Source organism: Pseudorasbora parva, chromosome 13 (genome assembly GCF_024679245.1).
Source record: "Pseudorasbora parva isolate DD20220531a chromosome 13, ASM2467924v1, whole genome shotgun sequence".
In the NCBI taxonomy this organism is placed as follows: domain Eukaryota; kingdom Metazoa; phylum Chordata; class Actinopteri; order Cypriniformes; family Gobionidae; genus Pseudorasbora; species Pseudorasbora parva.
The window spans coordinates 31,151,683-31,172,001 of record NC_090184.1 but is presented as its reverse complement, the minus strand read 5'-3'; the positions used below and the strand labels follow the sequence as shown (position 1 = coordinate 31,172,001).

The window sequence follows — 20,319 nt, the reverse complement described above, 5'->3', positions numbered from 1 at the left end:
ATAATGTTTGCAACTTAGGCTTAACTAAAGCAATACATTTGAATTTTTACCTCACAACCATGCCTTTATTAAAGTTGTTGTAACAGGTCCCCTGAATAACTTTTTAGAGTGAAAATAACTAACTTAACTAATGTTTTGACTCATTGGTCATAATTTTGAATATATATCTTTAATGTTTTTAAAATAATTATCTTATGCTTCCAGTTAATCAGCAAAATTAGTGTATATGTTTGTGTGTGTGTGTATATATCTCTTAAGTCTCTTATGCTCACAATTAATTAGCAAAATGTATTTACTGCAAAAATACAGTAAAAATAGTAGTATTGAGAACTGTTATACATTTAAAAACAGCTTTAATTTAAACAAATATATATTTTAAAAATGTTTTAAAATATTAAAAGCTGAGCTGTCAGCAGAGCCTTCTTTATCACACTTATTCAGAAATTATTATAATATGCAGATTTGGTGCTTAAGTATTATCAATTATTATCGATGCTCTATTATTAATAATTGTTTTGTTGTGGTTGTTGATGCATCCTTGCTTAATTTTTCTCAAAAGCATTTTTAAAAAGAATTTTCCATTTGGCCGGTGTTTGTTTGATACTCTTGGGGTGCATCATTTACATCAAGTTCTGCCCACCAAGGCACTTGTTTATTGAATTTAAGAACTCATATTTTCTCACACTTCTGACATGTACCAGAAGTAGGCATGAGCGCACCACCGTTTTCACAATTTGCACGACCCACTTATTCCCACAGTAGGAAAATGGCTGTATTAGACGGTCTGTGAACAGTCCATTGGCAGTCCGTGGGTGGTCGGTGAGCATGCTGAGACTACAACATACAAGACGCTTCTTAAATATATTACTACACATTGATCAGAATGCACATTTACCAAACTCATTTCCACACTTAAAGGGATAGTTCACCCAAAAATGAAAATGAAATGGTCTTTAATTACTCACCCACGTCGTTCCAAAACCGTAAGACTTTTGTTCATCTTGGGAACAAAAATGAAGATCTGAGAACTTTCTGTCCCTCCATTGACACTTTTTCAGTGTCAATGGAGTGGTAGCTGCCAATGGAGGGACATAAAAACATCTTCATTTGTGTTCTGAAGATGAATGAAAGTCTTAAAGGGGTTATGAGTCACAAAAAATTAGTCACAAACACAATTTAAACATAATTGTATGTTTACTAGTGCAAACATTACAACATTTAACACTCATTCATAAAATGTAGGAACTGTTATAATGGTGCAGTTATTGACGAGTTTGTTGCGCTTTGGTTTAGAAGAGCATTGGGAATTTAGCCAAAGTAGATCCTTAATCAGGGAAGTGCTGGCAAGAGAAGCCGGTTTTATTTGAACAAGACGTGAACCAATACATAGAGCACATTATAAATCAACGGCATCAGTCAGCATGCACTCTGAGGCCAATCCATCACCTCAGTGACACTTGAACCCATAAGTATAACACTTTGGTATCCAAGGGCGCTGTTCACTTTGTTCATTAGAATGTGAAAATGAGCTGATCTCACATCAGCCAGGTTACTGAAAGAAATTCAAACAAATGACTGGCATATAAACCCATACGCAGTCAACTATTCACATCATGCCAGTTTATTATGAGGCTTTAGTGCCTCTCAGGAACTGAGGATTCTGACTTAATCAGCTATTATGTATCATGTTTTGCTTGAGCTCGGTGGAGAATATTTGAAGGCTAGTACAAAGAAACTCATATGAGTCAAAGAAAATCTTTTTCTAAGCTCGCTCTCAGTAAGCACAGTGAAACAGCTTTATGACCAGCAGGAGTACCGCAGTGTAGTTTCTAATAAATACAGCCCTTAGGAGTTTTGTGCATATTTAACATTCAACTAATTAAAGCCCTTCCAAGATGTATGAAACGGCATGATGCAAACCAAGTTTTTCGAATTTAAAGTCACAGTTTTAGAAGAAAAACACCTTTAGGTGTTTTTAAGCTTGGTTAGAAATGTAGATAATGTAGTCTACGATTCATACAAGCCAGGAATTTGCTAATTTAACTTGACTAAATGTCAGTGTTTTGCCTCAACAAATTTTAGTTACATTAAAAGGCAGTTTGTTAATTGAGTCAGGACCTCAGAAAACAGATGATGTAGAACAAAATTGACATTTCCAATGCAGGACCTCCTAAGGGATCTCTCCGTCTTTCTCTGCCCATGGAATTGGGTTGTGTCGAAGTTCATTGCTTAGACAGACACAAGCTTTGGTAGATCATGGTAAGAAGGTAAAGCTTTTTGTATGTGGAGCTAATCTGTCCTGATTTACTGGAGAGCCAACAGAAAAAAACACATACAGGTGCTGGTCATATAATTAGAATATCATCAAAAAGTGGATTTATTTCATTAATTCCATTAAAAAAGTGAAACTGGTATATTATATTCATTCATTACACACAGACTGGTATATTTCAAATGTTTATTTATTTTCATTTTGATGATTATAACTGAAAACTAAGGAAAATCCTTTATTCAGTCTCTGCAGATTTTTTGAGTAAATTAGCTTGAGTGAAATAACTTCAATATTGAACCTTTTCACAATATTCTAATTTTCTGAGATACTGGGTTTTCCTTAGTGGTCAGTTATTATCATATAAATCAACTTTTTGATAATATTTTAACTGCATGACCAGCACCTGTACTTTAAATTCAGATGATGTGGTTGATTGGTGGCCGTCACTGCTGAAAAGCCCACCTTATAGGTTTATTACTGGCACAAAGGACTTGGTAAAGCTGGAATGTATATCAGTGTGGTCTTTATGGTGAAGCTATACTGTAGTTGACATGGATGTCAAGATATTTAAAGGGATACTTTACTCAAACTCATGTCATTTCAAACCCGTACGAACTCTTCTGTTTTTCTATTTCTTTGTTTCTTTGTAATTACAATGAACTGGGAATTAAGCTTTCAGACTTCAAAATAGGTCTGAATGAATCAATGAATTATGAGTTGAACTGGTTGATCCAGTTCCCAGTCCTTGAATGCGATTGTTCACATCATACTGATCTGGTTCATTGATTCGTTGGGTTTCATGGTTTAAGAAATTATTAATTTCATCTTTTTAAGTGTGTACTGTTTTTTCCCCCATAATTTTAGAGTGTAAAAATAGCACTTTATAAATATTTTTTTATTGACTATACATTTTGATTAAAGGTTTGTTTCTCCCACAAAACTATACACCATTTAGGCAAAACATTATGACCCATTAATATTGTGTTGGTCCTCCTTTTGCTGCCAAAACAGCCCTGACCCATCCAGGCATGGACTTTACTAGACCCCTGAAGGTGTGCTGTGGTATCTGACACCATAATTTTAGCAGCAGATCCTTTAAGTCCTGTAAGTTGTGAGGTGGGGCCTCCATGGATTGGAATTGTTTGTGACTTGTTTTGAAGGCCAAGCCAACACCTCAAACTCGTTGTTGTGCTCCTCAAACCATTCCTCAACCATTTTTGTTTTGTGGCAGTGTGCATTATCCTGCTGAAAGAGGCCACAGCCCCCATGGGATACCATTTTCCATGAAAGAGTGTACATGGTCTGCAACAATGCTTAGGTAGATGGTACGTGTCAAAGTAACTTCCACATGGATGGCAGGACCCAAGGTTTCGTAGCAGAACCCAAAGCATCACACTGCATCTGCCGGCTTGCTGTCTTCCCATAGTGCATCCTGGTGCCATGTGTTCCCCAGGTTAGCGACGCACACGCACCCGACCATCCCAGTGAGGTAAAAGAAAACGTGATTTATCAGACCAGGCCACCTTCCTCCATTCCTCCTCCAGGTTCACCACTGTTCCTTTCTTGGAGCACTTTATACTGACCACTGCAGACCGGGAACACTCCACAAGAGCTGCAGTTTTGGAAACGCTCTGACCCAGTTGTCTAGTGATGACTCAGATCAAATTGGCCCTTTTAAAACTTGCTCAAATCCGTATATTTGCCTATTTTTCCTGCTTCTAACACATCAACTTTGAGGACAAAATGTTCACATGCTGCCTAATATATCCCACCCACTAACAGGTTCTGTGATAAAGAGATAGTCAGTGTTATTCACGTAACTTGTCAATGGTCATAATGTTAGGCCTAATCAGTGAATGTGAGCCTATCATATGACTTTAGAAGACTTAGTATAGTGCATAAATTGTGATATATTTACTTTCATGTCCTTTTTGAAGTTTGAAAGCTCTAGTCCCCATTCATTGTGTTTTGGGTGAGTGATTCCGTCAACCATCTTACCATGTTGAGGATCAGCATCCAAAGTACAACACAAGTGTCTTTTCAACATGTACTATGAAACAACTTGCCTTCCTTTCTAAATATCACATACTCAGTAACTATCAGACCTACAGCCCATAGCATATCCTAACTAAACTTCTGCTGTTCTGGTAAACACCAAAGGTGGGAAGGCGGGATACTGAATTAGTTTAAATTCATTGCTGTATAGTCCTCAGGTCATACTGTTAGGCTCAACTAAATCATTCCTGAAAAGCTATAAAAAAATGTCACAGCACAGATTTAAGGCGCATTCTTAGCATGAACTTTCCCTTTAATTCTCTCTCTAGCACTCCGTCTTCTCATTCTTTTTCCATACCACCACGCCCGACTCATTTTCACTCTTTCTCTAACCCCATCCTTTCTGAGGTTGACATTTAGAAAGGAGCCTGTCATTGTGTGTGTGAGTGTAGGAAAAGAGCGATCATCTCTGCTTTATAACTTTAGCCATACACCTTATTCACCCAGCTCCTGTCAGAGAGAGAGAGAGATGTAGACCGCACACAGTTAAACATCAGCTGCTTTAAACAGCATTTATCTGAGATTCTGAGGGATTTTCATCTGAATGCTGTTCACAAGAGTCCTGAACAATCTTCCTGGCATATTTGCATTCATCTCGTCTCCTTTGACACTTCTTTCATGCTTTCAAAACAATGCCACTCACCGCGTGTGTGGTGCACTCGCTGAGCTAAATGTAATAAATTGTTGTTTTGACATAACTCAACGTCACGTTTCCTCCTCTTATATGACGTGTGTGCAATGGCCTTTCATAGGGAGCCTAAAGGAACTTCATTTAGAATTGTGTGTTTAAAAGATTATCCAGTCAACCTTGATCCTACTTCATCCTTATTATCTCACAGTAGCTGAGTGTGCCAAGATTGTGAACACTGAATAATGTTTTAGGTCTTTGACATAGAAAGAATTTGAGATGGTCTCATCGGCCTGGAATATATATGTGAATTAACATGTGAATGATTAAATATAGCCTGATTTGATGTCTATTTTTAACAAGGGTGTGCAGTAGTTTACATGACTCATCCTCAAATAAAATCTTTCTCAAATTACACTATTGTAATGTGGCTCTTTTAGTAATGAGGGAGTGTTGGATCCAAATGCAGTATATATTTATTTAGACAAAAACACAAACAAATGAAAATCCAGACAGACAACAGGATATTTCAGACATGGGAGAACAAAAACAAAACAGAACTAAAGCAAATATGTACTAACGTCCATTAAGAACAACACCAGACAAAAAACAATACATACACTGGAGTATTATGACGGAGCTTCTTTTGTAACAAGGGAAGGTCGGATCCTTGTGCAATCAAAACATTTATATCAACAAAACAATGAAAGTGAATCCAGGCAGAAAGAGAATACTTTAGGACACAGGACAAAACCGAACTGAAACACGCACATGTAATATTCATTAAAGTGCCCCTTTATAGATTATAGATTTTTGAACATGACCTGTCATGTAGTGTGTAACATAGGTCCAAGTGAATGAAAACATCCTGCAAAGTTTTAAATCTGAAAGAAAGTGCTGTAAGAGTCGACTCTGAGTCCATTAAACAACTTTTTTTTAAACAAATCCCAAGCTATTTCGTTGTGAAGTCAAGATGAAACATTAGCATATTGCCTGCATTTTCAGCCTTGCTTGGCATTTTCATAAAGTTTCCACATGTGCACCTAAATAAATTTGCCAATTTATTTGTCTGTGATGTGTTACACTGAACTAACAAATAGCAACAGATGGCAAGATTAATCAGAATACAGCACGTCACTTCTCTGACATTCTTACTCTGATCCTGCATGTTCAATTGGCCTGAAGTGCTATAAACTACATTGATACTTATCATTGAGAAAGGTCCTGCTTCAGTCTTTGTGTGATTGACTTTCTGGTTTATCAGCAAATCTGGACGTTGTCGGACTCTGGCTCGAGTTGGTATGGCAAAATTGATGACATATCTGTTCATGCACTGTATAACATTTTCAACTCTTGACTATCCAGTATCCAGTAATGGTGATAGGCATTCCGTTTCCGTTTCCATTTCCAGACATAGCGTGAGGTTTAAATACACAAGATAACAAAAAACAGGAATGAGCAAAGAGAAACTATGGTAAATAACAAGGTTATAACACGATTAAAAACTAATTAAAGGTTCCGTTTTTCATGTGTTTTTGAGGCTTTGATTATGTTTACAGTGTGCAATATAAATCACATAAACGTCGCACACCTGTGTCTGATAGGTGCGTAGGAGAGCAGGACAAATAAGTCCTATTATCATCAATTGAAAAGGAGAAGTCCCGCACACTATCAACTTGCAATTAAAAAGATTTATTGTTTCATAGCAACATCTCGATCTTGCGATCTAGTGTGCGGGACTTCTCCTTTTCAATTGATTACAGTGTGCAATATAACATGAGTTCATGTTTCGCATGTAAAAAATACAGTATTTTTCACACAATTTACTTATATGTATACTGTTTTCTCTGTCCTAAAAACAACCTGATGATTTCCTTGTTCTATGAAATCCCTCCTTCAGAAATTCGTAACGAGTTCTAATTGGGCCAGCGCTTCTCGTGTTGTGATTGGACAGCAGTTTAACACACGTTGCCCGGAAAGGTCCGGCCTCTTACCATAACAGGGAGATGCAAGCGCTGAATGCGCGCTCTTCTCCACGTGGGAGAGCAACAAGACCACGCCCCCTTTTTTGCGTGTTCTTGTGGGCGGAGGGTTAGTCAACAAACGGTTTTAGTGACGTCATTACATCCCTGCACTTCCTGCTGTAGTCCAAAGCGGCCGTTCGCTGTAGGCTTTGAAAGGGAACTTCTATTAAATAAAATATCTCGCTTGGCATTGAACTTTGAGCTTTATAATTTTACAGGTATTATTTATGCTCTAACAGCAACATTACACACTAAGTAAAGTTCGAAAGATGGGGTCACGAAGAACAGGACCTTTAATACGTGTCCATGTGAGCGGGCTATGTCCAGATTCATAGTATTTATAAAACAGTAGGTGAAAAGTACCCGGATGAACTACTACTTCTGGCGAGATTCGGAAGTGGGTTTTTGATGTTAACAATCCCATGAGGCCATGGCAGAGGATTTGTGAATGGAAGTGAATATTTGACTTTAGGACTTAGGCATGGCCGTAGTCAGCTATGAAGTCACCGAGGTCCAGACCGCTGTATTTTCCCGAGGTTTATATAATAAATGATTAATGCCTAATATAGTATTAACACTACTTTAAGTAAAAAAACTTTACTTTTTAGTGCGGCAAGGATATTGCACATCGCCAAGATCATTTCATCTGAGCTGTCTCTGTGTTTTGTTACCATTTTTCAATGTCAAAATAGTTGAAATGACCAATCAAATCAAAGTGGGCAGGCTTCATGTTCACAGAAACTGCTGAGCGCCAATTCAGGTGCAACGCTTCAGTGAATAGTCATAAAGTGTGAGATTAAAAGTGGCTAAACTAAGCATTTCATATTTGACAGCTGTTTTAGGATTTATATTAAACGACAACAGAAATAATCAGACAAACATTTAAAAATAAAGCCTATATAATTTGTGTGATTCTTGTAATGTAATAAAATCATGTGAGGGGACAATAAACATTAATTAAGCCATTTTCATCATATTAGGCACAAGGATTATTATGAAGTTGTAAATATTGTTTAATAAACTTATTTACCTAGCATTCTTAGCCTTCAGTGAACTGATTTGTCTGAGAAAAAATAAAACATATAGGCTAAATATAACTATGTTGACCCTTTGTTTACTTCACTGACAGATTAAAAGGAAGACTATAAGTCAAAACTCAGCTTTAAAAGGGAAGAAAGAGGGCAAGTTAAAGAGGGAAATAGAGAGTGATGCAGATGAGGAGAGAGCAGGTATTGACATAATTTTCTTGGGGGAGCCCCTGAACCCCCCTAAAAAACTCAAATTTAGGACCTCACTGACTGCAAACCCCTGCCTACGGCCCTGGCCTTAGGATACTGGTCGATGGTGTCACATCAAGTTTAAAGGAGGCGATTTTAATATGATTCTTTTTCAAAACTACTCTCACTTTAAATAAATAAAACATTAGCATATTGGTTGGCATACATATCACATTCTTTACTGCCAAGAAATCTTCTATATGAGCATAGTGTCAGGATACTTTGAAAATGTAGCTGATTTTGCTGCTTTGAACCACAAACCTTTTTTTTCTGCATTAAATTTCGCTCTATTGAGAGATACAGCTTGATAAGCTTCAAGATACTGTACATGCCCAAAGCATCAGCTATTTATTATATATGAAGGAAACGCAGTTCACAGTTCAAAGACACATAATTTTTGTGATTAGCTTCTCTGTTCATGCTAGTTAAAAGTTATTTATTCAGGGTTACACTTTTTTTTTTGATGGTCTGCTTTAGACATTCTACAAATTATAAGCAATACACACTGCTCAGGCATAACATTATGACCACCTTCCTAATATTGTGTTGGTCTCGCTTTTGCTGCCAAAACAGCCCTGCCTGTCAAGGCATGGACTCCACTAATAATAAAATAATAATAGATTTTATTTATAATGCACTATTCATTCCAAAGAATCTCAAAGTGCAACAATGGAAAAGGGAAAAATAACTAAATAGAATAATACAAACAATAAACACATAGAAGCCTTTCTGAACAGAAAAGTCTTCAGTTCAGCTTTAAACTGGTCCAGGCTCTGTACTGCACTCAGCTCACTGGGAAGATGGTCCCAAAGCTGCGGTTCAGCCGAGCAGAAAGCTCGATCTCCCATGGTACGAAGACTGGTGGTGGGAACTTGAAGAAGCAGGTGGCCTGAAGATCTGAGGGTGCAGGTGGAGGATTTTAGAGTGATGAGTTCCTGTAGATATGGTGGTGCATGCCCGGTGATGCATTTATGTGTGAGCAGGAGGATTTTGTAGTCGATTCGGGATGAAACAGGGAGCCAGTGCAGTGAGTGTAGAATATGAGTTATGTGACGGACTCATAAGGACTCTGGCAGCATTGTTCTGGATGTATTGAAGCATCTAGATATTTCTACCAGAAATCCCACTGAAGAGTCCATTGCAGTTATCCAGCCTGGTGGAGACAAAGGCATGGACAAGTTTCTCTGCATCTGGAACGGTTCAAAGGGGACGGAGTTTGGAGATGTTTCGAAGGTGGTGGAAATAGGTTTTGCAGATGTGTTTAATATAGTCATTGAAGGTCAGCTGGGGGTCAAACTGAACCCCTAGGTTAGTGACTGAGGAGGAGAAAGTGATGACCTGGTCGTCAAAGATGAGCTGGGATAAGGGAGAGGAGTGGATCTGATGAGGGGTGCCAACCAGTAGTGCCTCAGTTTTACTGGAGTTCAGCAGGAGGAAGTTAGTTCCCATCCATGCCTTAATCTCCTCAAGACATGTGGTGAGTTGTGACAGAGCTGTGGAGGGGCTCGGGGCAGTTTTAATATAAAGTTGTGTGTCATCAGCATAACAGTGAAAAGATAGTCCAGGTCTGCTGATGACAGGACCGAGGGGAAGCATGTAGAGAATGAATAAGATTGGGCCGAGAACCGACCCCTGCGCAACACCACATGTAATAGGGAGCAGCCTGGACTCACATTCTCCCAATATACCACACTCAGTCCTGTCAGAAAGGTAGGACTGAAACGATTGCAGTGCTGCTCCCGATAGTCCAATTGTAATGTGGAGGCGGTCCAGGAGGATGGTATGGTCCACTGTGTCGAATGCCGCTGTTAGGTCGAGGAGAATGACCAGTGATTGTTATCCTGAATCAGCTGTCATAAGAAGGTCATTGGTCACCCTAAAGCAGAGCTGTTTTGGTGCTGTGGGCCAAACGAAAGCCTGTTTGAAATGTCTCAAATAGGTTGTTATTTTTTAGATGATTGTGGCGCTGAGAGGCGGCTTCCTTCTCTAGAACATTTGACAGGAAGGTGAGGTTGGAGATCGACCTAAAGACCTCCGGGTCTAGAGTTGGTTTCTTAATTATAGGATGGATGACAGCAGCTTTAAGGCAAGAGGGACGTGACCAGTTTTGAGAGAGAGAGAGAGATTAACAAACTGGGTGATGATTGGGCTGACAATGGGAATGAACGATTGAGCACAACTGTTGGGATGGGATCCAAGGTGCAGGTAGACGGCATCATTTTTTAAAATGGTTTCCTCAATGTGGCTCTGCTGGACCTCTGTAAAGTGTGGAAGGGATGACAATCTCCTAGGCGAATGGTTGGATGATAGGGCAGACAGGGAGGAAGAGCCAGATATAGAAGAGCGGATGTTATTGACTTTAGATCTAAAAAAGTCAATGAAGCTGTTGCATCGCTCCACTGTATTTTCAGTGGATGAAGATGAATTCGGCTTTCAAAAAAAGATGGATTTTTTGTGGAAAAAAGCTGCTTAGAGTTGCCAGTATTTTTATTGATAAGGTTGTAATAGAATTGAGAACGCGCACCCTTCAAGGACTTAAGATAAGCTTTTTGATGGTCACGGAAGGCAAGTTTGTGAACAGTCAGACCAGACTGTTTAAAGCGGCGTTCCAGGATACCGCTCTCAGTTTTCATTTGCCGCAGTTCCTGTGTAAACCAGGGAGCAGAGCGTTCAAAGATGACTTCCAGTGTCCTAATAGGGGCATGGAGGTCAAAAACACTGTTCAGAGATGTATTATAGTGATCCACCAGTCCGTCCGCTGTTGCAGAGACTGGGCGGTTGATATTCTTTGAAGGTCTACAATGATGGAGGTTGGGTCAATTTTTTTCTAGTTCCGGAAAGATACAGTATTTGGCGCTTGGGTCTGATAATAGGCGCCAAAAATGTAATGGCCATAGAAACCAACTTGAGGTCAGACATGCCCAGATCGTTTACCTCCAGGCTGTTTATAGGGGATGCGTCAGTGATGTCCAACGCGCCAGTGATGATCCTTTAAGTCCTGTAAGTTGTGAGGTGGGGCCTCCATGGATTGGATTTTTTTGTTCAGTACATACCACATATGCTCGATTGGATTGAGATCTAGGGAATTTGGAGGCCAGGTCAACACCTCATACTCCTAGTTGTGCTCCTCAAACCATTCCTCAACCATATCTGCTTTGTGGCAGTGCACATTATCCTACTGAAAGAGACCACAGCCACCAGGGAATACTTTTTCCATGAAAGGGTGTACATGGTCTCCAACAATTCTTAGGTAGGTGGTACGTTTCAAAGACATCCACATGGATGGCAGGACCCAAGGTTTCCCAGCAGAACATTGCCCAAACATCACACTGCCTCAGCCGGCTTGCCTTCTTCCCATGGTGCATCCTTGTACCATGTGTTCCCGTGGATGGCCAGATGCACACGCATCTGGCCATCCACGGGATGTAAAAGAATGTCACATGATTCATCAGACCAGGCCGTCTTCTCCCATTGCTCCATAGTCTAGTTTTGATGCTCACAAGGGTCAGGGGTCAGCATGGGCACGGTCTGCGGCTATGCAGCCCCATACGCAACAAACTACGATTCACTGTGCACTCTGACACCTTTCTATCAGAACCAGTATTAACTTTTTGAGCAATTTGAGCTACAGTACCTCATCTGTTTGATCGGACCACATGGGCCAGCCTTCGCTCCCCATGTGCATTAATGAGCCTATAACTATAAGTCAACAGCAGACAGTCTACTAATTCTCTAATGTGAGTTATTTGACACAGTTGCAAAGTTACTTTTAGTTTGTAAAATGTCTAAAGTGGGCCATTGAAATAAAGTGATATCTTTTGTCAGCTTTTGGAAAATAATTTTGGTAACCGAATGCTTCCACAAATCTCTCGCTTCCAACACCTTCTATAACAAAACACATGCTGAGGTGTAAACCTAAAAAGGCTGAAAGGGACAGAGGTAGATTTGGGGTCATTTGAAAAAGGGCTGGTGTTTTCACACTCAGATCTCAAAAAGTGTCAGGACAGGAAAAAGACTTGAATCTCATAGGTGACAGCCTGCACAGAGCCCAAAGAAAGAGCATCTGCTGCCGACTTGTTGAACCTGACCACAGGGTCACAAAAAGGGGTAAGAAGTACTACCGTTCAACCCATTAACCACACTGATGTGAGCACATGCTGGAAACATGAGTTCAGGGAAAACACATATGTCAGTGATTTCCTCTCTCTTTTACTTTAATGCATCCGTTCTCTATTTGTCTCTCCCTTCAAATGGATAAAAAGGTCACCAATTTAAATACACACATATAACAGTGTGATCACTGATCTCACCTGAGGCACTCAAATAAACACGTTTATTGTTTAAGTACATCAGGGATCCTCTTGTTATCACTGTCAGTGTATTTTGAGCTCTTCAGCACACACTTCAGTTTCATTTTTTAGGTGAGAAAGGACAAGTGAGCTGTCAGATGGAAGAGAAGAAGAGAGGATGTGACAAGACACAGGGTTAATGGGTGTTTCCCCTGTAGCTGAATTAAAATAGATGCACAGATTTCTTCCTTCCCTGTTTGCATGCTATAGTCACTGGCTTGAGTCCATGAAACTCACACAGGCTGGTATATCCGCTCCTGTCGATCATTTTCAGTGACGCATAGTGAGTTTTGAATGTAAACATCAAATTTCACCTTCTCGCTGAATATGCATGTTATATAAAAAAATATTTGTCCCTGATAAATTCAAGGATGTGTAATTGCATGAATTTGCGGCCCATTAGAGACATCAGGCGCCTAAACACTCCTGTTTGCTGTTTCTTTGTCACAGCAAGTATCTAAGAATAAAATACAATTATTACAAGAAATATCTGAAAAAGTTGTTCATATCTTGTGCAATTTTTCTACTTTTGTAAATGTATCTTGTTTTGAGGATGTCTAAATAATTGAACTGAAAATTAAGACACACTTTTCAAGAAAATGTTTTTGCTGTGTCAGTCAAGCTCGGAACGTGTGTAAGAACTGTCTTACAGAAGACAACAACAGCAGCCAGTGGTATAATGGGATTTGCTTTCAGCTGCTTTCAAAGACTTTCAGAAAACCTCTTTATGAGCATTATGAAATGGATGCATCAGCTACATGCTGACATCACAAAATAAACAGCTATTCATAAAAATAAAAAAAGTGAAATATTTAAAATATGTAAAAATAATGTATATGTATGTATATATATATATATATATATATATATATATATATATATATATATATATATATATATATATACATACAGTATTTATTATATGTATACAGTATTCTATATTTGTAGGCCTATTTATATATGATACACGAGTAGGCTAATCACAGTATGCTGATATACAGCCATATTGAATGGCTATGAGTGTAATATTGCATTTTTAACAACAATTTGGTGGCAAAAGTGAGTAAACAAATAAGAAACAACAACAGAGTGTCTTTAAAAACTAGCCCCAAACTACTCCCTTCCGCCATGGATTAAAATTTCAATTAAGTTGATAGTTTAACAGTTGAACCCAAGCCTCCGTTACTAATTCTAAAATGTAATTTTAAATCTAGTAACAAAGGAATTCTAAGTCGCTTTATTGTAGCTTATTGTATGTAAGAGACTTATGGTACTGTGTGAGAGAGACTTACTAAACAACTGTATTGTCTGCATCTGATATAGCATTCATTAGTCAGACAGATGTCCATAATATAATATATATCCATTAGGTTCTAAGGTGTGCAATTATTTTCAGGGAAACACACAGCTAAAGTAGTTCCAGGCAGGTCTTGACCGCATAGTTCCATATCAGTTCGCAAAATTATTTCAGTTATTTCAAAGGACTTTACAGCATACATCAGCAATAGAACCAAAGCTCACCTGAACACTGACCAAGCAAATGAATATAGTAAACAATAGGATACAAACTAACTAACAAAAGTATGTTTTGTTATGAAAAGGCATACTCTTTCTCCTGTTCTCTCTCTCTCCTACTCAAATGCACACACATACAGTGCAGACATGGTGTCAGTGTTGCTCTGACAATTTTATCAGTAAAATAGTTTAACAACTTAAAAGCTTCACAATATTTCTAATGAGGAGGTAATAACGCCACTGTTCTTGAAGCAGATCAACTTATAGTTTCACTACTGCAGGTGCTGCTGCAGAACACTTGAGAGAGGCACATTCATACTCTCACTCTCTCTCTCTCTCTCTCTCTCTCTCTCTCTCTCTCTCTCTCTCTCTCTCTCTCTCTCTCACACACACACACACACACACACACACACACACACACACACACACACACACACACACACACACACACACACTGCATTAATAACTGCAAACAGACAGAATGTGTTTTTTTGCAGTGAGATGCACCTTTTTAAAATAGTTTTCTATTGGCAGTGGGTGCTTTGCGTGCTGTTTATTCGGCCTGGGTGCCTCATGTTTTTTGTGCACCTGAAGTAAAAAAAAAAAAAAAAAGTCCAGAAAAGGGCCCAAATTCACACGTTTTTGACAGGACAGCTTATTCGGGGGTTGCTGGCAACATAAAAAAAGACAGCGCACTGCTTTTTTCTAAATTAAAAAAATGTTGTTGATGTGTTTTCAACAATGATATTTTCAAATCTAAAAAAGGCATTCTGTCTGCTCTGGCCCTTAGTCTGCTATCAATGGCCCAAGTCTCCGTTACTAGCTCTAAAGTGACCTTTTGGAATTAGCTATGGAGGCTTGGGATGAGATGCATGAGAAATTAGTCCTACAAAGAGTGTTTTAAAGGAAAAAAATCTGACAGATATCTTGAAATGCGTCATCTGAACAACGTTTTAAGGTCTGGTAACCGTAGTATAAGCGGAATAATTGACTCCGGGCCATTGAATTATTGAAAAATAATGATTTACTTTTCTAATAATTCAACGACAAATCATCAGTCCTTCACTATCCATCACCATGCAAAACTCTGTGAAAGTTGTCATGACTGAAGTTTGTTTTTGTTATATTTGATTTTATTTCAGTTAAGCACTGGACAGTTTTATTAACAGTGTTAACTAAAATAACCCTGCAGGCATAGTATATCAAAGTGTCACCTATTCACATTGATCTAAGATAGTTAGTGATTTCATGCAGGTCAGGCAGAATAGCTCTTGGTCTGCTCATAATCTTTTTTTTTTCTCCAAATACTTTGACCCGAACGTACCCTGTAATCTGCGTCCTTCTGTTTTTTTTTTCAAGTGTATTTCTTCGCTTTCAGTATTATGCCTGTTTCCATAGCAATGACTTTTTCTACACTTCAGCATTCAGACCCTTCCCAGGTGAGAACTGTGCTACACTCCAGACTCCAGAGGCCTTGTCAGGAATCTTAATCAAAGACAACATCAGATGTCGGGCAAATCTGAGGTCCGCCTCCACAGCCTAGAGATGAGATTATTGAAATTGCCTGGGTGAAGATCCCCACTTAAAAACGGCCGAAGGTGGTCCGTAATATGTGTCCATATCGGCGTCTGCATGTTTATGAGTTCTCGGATCCGCTTGTACATCAAACATACACCCAACCTGATGTGTGCGGATAGAAATGCAAATATTTAAACGTCAATATTCAGCTACACTGTGTGTGTGCGTACCAACGTGTGCATCTCTAGATGGCCGTGTGTGTCGGTGGGAGTGGTAATACGTCATGTCTTGCCCTTCAGAGTATAGATGAGCAGAGAATGAATGCACAAGGCCAGGGCTCACACCTCCTCATTTGGCTCCTGTTTCTCGCTCACTCTGTCCCCGTCATTCTGTTTTATTCTGTGTCCCTCTCATGCACTGTCTATCACCTGTGGTTCTTCCCATCATCCTCTTATAGACGACTCCAACTGCCTGAACGAGAGCTCTGTGCATCAAATACCAGTTGAACGCTCTGTGTGTTTTTGTCTGGAGGGTATAAGGCCCAACTTGGGGCTTATTGCTGGCCTGTTACTCTTAAGAGGTTTGTAAGATAAGTGGTTGTTGAACTGAAAGCCTCACTAGTCGCAGAATGACTGATGTAAAATGAGCTTTCTAAAACAGCTGAGACTCTCAAACATTTCAAACAAATCTAATTTTCACTCTGTATTCACCATAAACACCTGAAATAGAAAATAGATTCTCTGATGTGTACTAAATAATACCATCTGTTGCTCAAGTACCTACTCAAGACTGCTCCACTGGTGTGCATGCTGATATTTTTATCATATTTTTGTCACAGTTTTTAAATGTAAAGGCATTGTGTCTGTTGAAAAAAGGTGTTTTTTAAAGGTCATACACATGTTTAAGGGTTAGTTCACTAAAAATGAAAATTCTATCATTATTTTCTCTCATGTAAATTTAGTCTGTTGTTGACTTTCTTTCTTTAGTGGAACACAAAAGATATGTCTCAAATTAGTATTCTGTTTCAGTCGTGTCCAGTGTTGTATTGGACCCTATTGACTTTCATTGTACAGACAAAAACGTTATATGACAGGCGATATAGTTTTTGGAATGATGTTTACTCACTTAAAAAGAGTAAACTTTCATGACTACTTGGCTCACTTAAAATTAAAAGTATATTTTTAGTGCATTTTAGAGCATTGCTTTAATAATTTTTTGACATGCTTTAAAGAGTCACAATTATTTTGATATCTTGACTATCATACTAAATGCACATAAAGTATTTTATTATGTTGTAGTTTGATATTTAAAAACACATGTAAAGTTCATATATTTGATATGTACTAAGTTGCAACTTCATTATTACAAATGTGTAACTACAGCTTTTAATTACATGGCATACAAGTTCCAATATAAATAACATTACTTTTTAATATAGTTTATCATAATTTTTTTTCAGTACATTCAACAGGACACTTTAACCATATTTCAAAGACCATAGACGTAATTATAAAATGACCAGAGGTGGACAGAGTACACAGCTTCATTACTTGAGTAAAATTACAGATACACCTTGCAAAATTTTACTCAAGTACAAGTAAAAGTACTACAGTCAGATGTCTACTTAAGTAAAAGTACTGAAGTACTTGTTTTTAAAAGTACATGAGTATCAAGAGTACATTTTCGAAATATTGCATTTCTACTGCCACAGTACTTACATTTATGTACAGAGACGCCCTGCATGGAGTTATGAAAAATGTTAATGTTAATACCTTGGACAATGTAAAAGGAATTGAAAGTAAAAATCAAACCATTATCATCTTTTTATCATGTTGCTTTATTTAACAATTCTCATTTGCCCACAAGGAATAGCACAATGGCAACGCTCTGACAAACCTCTGCTGGAGTTTTAATGGATTTTTTTGCACCCACATTTGAACCCGACTGCACTGTAAAAAAAAATACACCATATCTACTCAATAAAAATGAGGCAACAGATTACAAGCAATATTATTAATTAAATTTCACAAGGTTTGGCATTGAGTAAATATTAATTAAATGAGACTCTTAATAGTTACACATTTAATATTAGTAAATTTGAATAGAAAACGGTACAGAATTAATTATAACCTAAACAAAAATATTGAGTTGAATTAAAAAAGATAAACTCCCTAATGTGTAAATAGTACTAATAACAATTAATTAGATTCTACATATCATAATTGAGTAATCATCTACATTAATCTGCACACTTATTTGAATTTAATCAATGCAATTAATTAAATCGAAATATTCCTTTCTTATAAATATGGCCCAGAAAGTACAGAATGTAAATACTCAAGAATTTTATTAACAATTCACTTTTGTGCTTTAGACACGTTGTAGCACATCATTGAACACTGCAACCAGTTATATTTCAAGCCAGAAGATGGATCTTGCATTTCAAACCAGACATTTGAAAAAGGAGAGAATGCTGACTTTAAACTATTTTGTAAAAACAAAAATAAATGACATACAGAATGGTGATGTGTCCAAAATCCAGTTACCATGCTTTATGACCTCACTTAGCCACTACATTGAATCAATAATGATCTTAAAGACTTTGAACTTACAACAATTAAAATGTCATGACATATGTGGGACAGATCAGTGCAAACTTACAAACATAGCACTTTCAGCTATTTTCACGCTCTGTAGAAGATAAACATTGTGTAGCACAAAAGTCTGCACGGCAATACAGTCTCATTTCAAGCCTGAAGGTTGCTCTTGAGAGACTGGAGTTTGCTTAAAAGCTTTAAATCATCCAGTTCGAAGAAAAGTTTTTGGAAGACCTCAAAAGGTGTACTTTAGCTGTGTGGGATATTTAAGATGCATCGCGTAGGTCAAGCCAAGGAGGACAGAGCAAGCCCTTGCAATATCTCCAAGTCCTGTGATGACTTCCACGCCCTCTATGACGATCCCAATGTTCTTTGGGGTGTTGCTTGTAATAGCTCCAGGCTTTGGGGTCACAGTAATGGCCATTATGGCCTGTTCAAGTTCCTCCAAGTTCTCAGCATCCTACAACAAGAAATTGTCATTGTCTTAGTATAAAACTGTCAGAAATATATTGCAAGCATATCACATTACTAGAAAATACATTCATTATTGTTTTCATAGCTTATAAATCGATTGTATTAGATTTTATTTTCTCGCAGGCCTTGGTGTCAAATTGGTCTGTTGTTTTGTTTTCTCCATTTTGATGTTTTTGTACAGGGTCCATTCAGGTTACAATAAGTCAAATGTAAGACTTTTAAGACATTTTAAGACCATAAAGATGTAAATTTAAGACCTACACGATGCATTACCAAAAAAATATTCAGATAAAAAGAAATTCTGAAGAAAATCATCATTAATTTAATTTACAGATAAAGGTCACATATCTAGATCAAGCACCTACTTGAGAAATTAAGGGCAGAGGCTGTTGTCATGATGCTATGTAAAGCCCTTTGAAACTAAATGTTTCCAAAATGTGCTATACAAATAAAATTGCCTTGCCTCGGATCAATTTATAAAACAAAAAGCAGCATCTTAAAGGCATGAGCTGTGTTCGCTGCTAGCCGCTAAGGACGGACATTACCACAATAGAATTAACAGATGGATGGTAAAAAATAAAATTGCGACTCTAAAACGTAACACTGTTAATAGACTGACTTCACGTGGATTTAGCTAAGTTAACTTCACATTTGCAAGTTGCAACAAAACGGTGAAAAAACAGAGAGAAGTTACGTTACCTGCCCGGGAAGACGAGCTCCACACACGAGAAGTAAAGCCAACAGAACTGCGTCAAGTGCCGTCTGAAATATACGATGCTCTTCCAGCGATAACCCCAAATATTGCTCTTTATGGAACCTTAAAATTAAACCCAATGTACTTATTTACGCAATTTCATTAAAACATACTGAGGATGTTAACACGCAAAAGAGGAACCATGACAGTGAAAATGCTAACACACATCCTTCAAAATAAAAGTTCGACTTCGATACATAAAAATTCTTACAAAATGTATAATGCTGTGTTAATATTATAGCGTAACAACATTCTGCCTTCCGACAGAAGTCAACTTTGTGTTGCTGCTGAGTCTCTTTTTCTGTGGTAACTCATTTTAAATTGTAATATACCACTACTCGTTCTTCTAGCCCAGTGATAACAAAAGAAGTTTTCTTACCTAAGTCAACCAGTTAAATTTTGCAAGATGAGCAATGTAGAAGAAAACGAACATTCACTGTCTGTAGCCTCTATTGTCTTGTAGGCCAGCTGACTTTTTTTTTTTTTTTTAAAAAGGCGCACTTTGACAGGAAGTGCTTTTCAATTTAAATTTGCCTGATTACATTAATTTGAATTAACTCAATATTCTCTCCATTTGGGATTAGGTAAATATAATGCTTAAGTTTTATTTAACTACAATGGGTAGATTTTATTCCAACCATTTTTATTTTAAATTTAATTAAATATTTGCCTCAAAATCATAAACACAATTATATTGAATACATTTTAACCAAAAACATTAATTTAAATCTACATGACCACAGAATCATTTCTTACAGTGTGTGTTAAACACACCGCAACGGCACATTCCCGGGATGGACCTCAGTCTTCATCCATTGTTTCGTCCATGGTTTCGTCTCTTATCTAAATCTGACCA

At 37.8% G+C, this 20,319-nt stretch overlaps 1 protein-coding gene and 1 long non-coding RNA gene across 2 annotated transcripts in view; one reads left to right on the top strand and one right to left on the bottom strand.

The window, feature by feature from the left end:
- Positions 1-20,319, top strand: part of ajap1 (adherens junctions associated protein 1) — a 163,897-nt gene that overhangs the window by 61,574 nt on the left and 82,004 nt on the right. The window lies entirely within an intron of this gene.
- LOC137038225 (uncharacterized) lies at positions 17,823-19,909 on the bottom strand. Its single transcript, XR_010897432.1, has 3 exons — positions 19,843-19,909; positions 19,409-19,526; positions 17,823-18,695 (listed from the first exon to the last, which is right to left on the bottom strand). It is a non-coding gene; the product is annotated as an uncharacterized lncRNA (long non-coding RNA).